The following is a 3,061-nucleotide window of genomic DNA, read 5'->3' as shown; positions in this document are numbered from 1 at the left end:
ATCCATAGAAGAACTCTATTTCCTGCCCGTTCCTACCCCCAAGTCCTCCCACATCCCCCCATCGGGAGGCAGGGAAGCCTCCATGCAAGAGTGTGGAAACCGGGGTGGCATCCCTGGGTGTGAATCGGGATCTGCCCCCTGCCAGCTGTGTGAAGCGGGGCAGCATCACTAATCCGCCGGGCCTCAGCGTACCCTCTGTGGTGGTGGTGGGGGGAATGGTCAGGAGAGCACTAATCTCACAGGGTCATAGTCAGGATGAAATGAATTAACGTGCAAGGAGCCATGGTTCACAGCTCCCCACCTTCCAGGAAATGACATCACCAGCATCCCAGGTCATCAAGCCAAAAACACAGGGGTCATCCCGGCTTCTGCTCTGTGCGTGTGGGATGTGTGTAAAGAAACAGTGGCAGTCCTGCTGACTCAGCTTCCAAAACCTGTCTCCAAGTTCATGGACTTCTCTCCATCTGTGAGCACACCCTGGTCCAGGCCATGTCATCACTCCCCCGGGGAGCGGAGCAGCTTCCCAGCCTCCCATACACACTGCCCCCAATCTACCACTCCCCCCACAGGTTGCAACCAGAGCGATCTTTCACTTAAGAGAGTTAAATCAAACTCTACTGTCCTCCTTTCCCTTCTTCTAACATTTTATTATGGGAACTGCCAGACATACATAAACACAGAGGGGGTCGGATGACCTGCGATGAACTTACATGCATCTTCCATATTCAGCAATACGATGATGTGTCTTCCCTCCACACACCCACCAAGCTCCCCTCCTGCACCCCAGACAGCACATCACCTCATCTGTACATACTCCACTCGACAAAGTAAATTTTTTTTTTGGCCACGTAGTTCCCCTACCAGGGAATGAACCCAGGCGGCAGTGAAAGCCCCGTGGCCTAACCTCTGGACCGCCAGGGAATTCCCAGCGCGGTAATATCTAACCCCCAAATTGGATGATGTCATTCCTCTGCCCAAACCCCTCCTGGGCCCCTACCTCCTCACCCTGGCCTTGACTCCAACCTGTCCCCTCCCCTCTCCCCCTCGCCCCTCTGTTCCCCGTGTGGGGCTCTGTGTTCATGGTCTCTCTACCTGGAACCCCCATTTCCCTGACTTTGCATGAATGCCTCCCACTGGCCACATGTGGTCTCAGCTCCCCTGTTTGGATTTCTTCCCTAATCGCAGTGAGAAGCCAGTGGAGGGATCTAGGCAGGAGGGCATGGTGATCTGGCTTCGGTGTGTGGGACGAGCTATGGGTGGGATGGGGGAGCAGGAAGGCCGGGGTCTGAGATCATTAAATGCGATGAGAGCTATAAGGCAATCAAGCCAAGACATAGCAAGTGCTCAAAAAATACTAGCTATCATCAGTGCCCGTGCTGGATAACCCTTGGTCCCCTTCTTCTAAAGCAGAGTTGCCGGAATAAAAATCGTGTCCGAGTGTGAATGTGCTTGCCCCAAGCAACCCAGCTGGTGGGGTTCTGGGGCTGTGCGCTCCCTGGACTCCTGGCTTCCTCCGGTGGGGAGACAGTTACAGGCACAAATGACATAATTCCACGGAGAACATTCCTTGCCAACGTAGAGAGACCCGGTCTAGGAGCAGTGAGTGGGTGAGCTCTTCCAGGGTGGGGGGACCGGGAAGGCGCCCCGATGCCAAGAGAGCCGGGCTGGAGGGAGTCCCCCCACCCCGGGCAAAGTTGGGGCGTGGGTGGGGTGGGTGCAGCGGGCTGGAGGGGGACCCAGTGTCTCCAGCCAGGGCCAGCACCCAGGGTGAAGGAGGGAGCCTCGGCCGCCAGGGGGAGCCCGTGGACTTCGCTGGCCTGAGGACGCGGGACTGCCCCAAGCGGAAACAGCCTCTGCGAGGTAGCCAATATTGGATTACAGACAGGCAGACCGACCAAGAGTGAATCCTGTCCTGCCACTTGCTGGGAGGGTGACCTTGGGCAAGTGACTTGGCTATCCCGTGCCTCGGTTTCCTCACTGTGAAGGGAAGAAAGCCCCTACTGGAACCAAACCCCGAATCTGGCTCACTTGACCTTGACCTCCTGGCACCTTCCCCTCGGACTCTCATCCGTTGAACAGGGACGCTGCTCCTCCCACGTGCCGGTGTTGCTCTGTGCACTGAACCAGCCACAGCCCCCGTCGCTGGAGCAAAGAGCAGGGGGAAAGAGGCTCTGAGCACCCCCCTGCCAGGGGCCACCCCCTCGCCCCCCAGCATCCCAGGTGGGTCAGGTGCCCCTGCGTGCCTCCTCTTTCCTTCCTCATCGCTTCTCACTCTCGCGCACCACATGGCGAGCGGCGGAGGGGCTGGGGGACAGCTTCACGTCTGAATCCCCGGTTGGTTGGCGAACAGCTAGTGTGGAACGGGCCTGATGAGCTGAGTCTGAATGGGACTTTCCCCCCTGGCCCCTGCAGGCTGGTGGCTTCCAAGGCAGGGGATGGCCTGGGGCTCAGACGTGCAGCTCCCCTAGATTGGTTTATTTTTTATTTTCTGGCCGCACTGCGTGGCATGTGGGATCTTAGTTCCCCAACCAGGATCGAACCCGGGCCCCCCGCATAGGAAGCACGGAGTCTTAACCACTGGACTGCCAGGGAAGTCGAGCCCCTCTAGATCTGGACAGGCCTGCATGGAGGGGCCCTCCGTGCTCCCCATCTCCTATGAGCTTTCTCGAGGCTGGCTCCTCCCCTCAGTCTCCGCTCAGCCAGAACACACTGGAAGGTTTGCCTGGAACGCCTGGTATGGCAGCTTGGTCTTTATCCGGGAAGGTCTGCTGGCAGGGAAAGGTGTGGTCAAGTTTGTATCTTGAGGGGGCCCTGGCTGCAGGGTGGAAGACAGCTGGGTCGGAGCTGGCAGGTGGTGGAAGGGCCCCAGGCAGGACAGCAGGAAGGACTCTGGCCGGGGAGAGGCCCATGCACAGGAACTTAGGACGGTCAGTCGGCCTCAAGGATGAAGCCCAGGTCTCCAGCTCCCATAAGCAGTGACGCCACTGGTGTGAGGAAGAACCCTGAGGGCTGAAGCTGAGCGTGGCCTCACGTGTTACGAATCTGTGGCCCATCATGGAGC

Source organism: Delphinapterus leucas, chromosome 7 (genome assembly GCF_059928025.1).
Source record: "Delphinapterus leucas isolate spDelLeu-1000000601 "Yukka" chromosome 7, BTC_Dleu_Yukka2, whole genome shotgun sequence".
Lineage (NCBI taxonomy): Eukaryota > Metazoa > Chordata > Mammalia > Artiodactyla > Monodontidae > Delphinapterus > Delphinapterus leucas.
Note: the sequence above shows the minus strand (reverse complement) of the source record.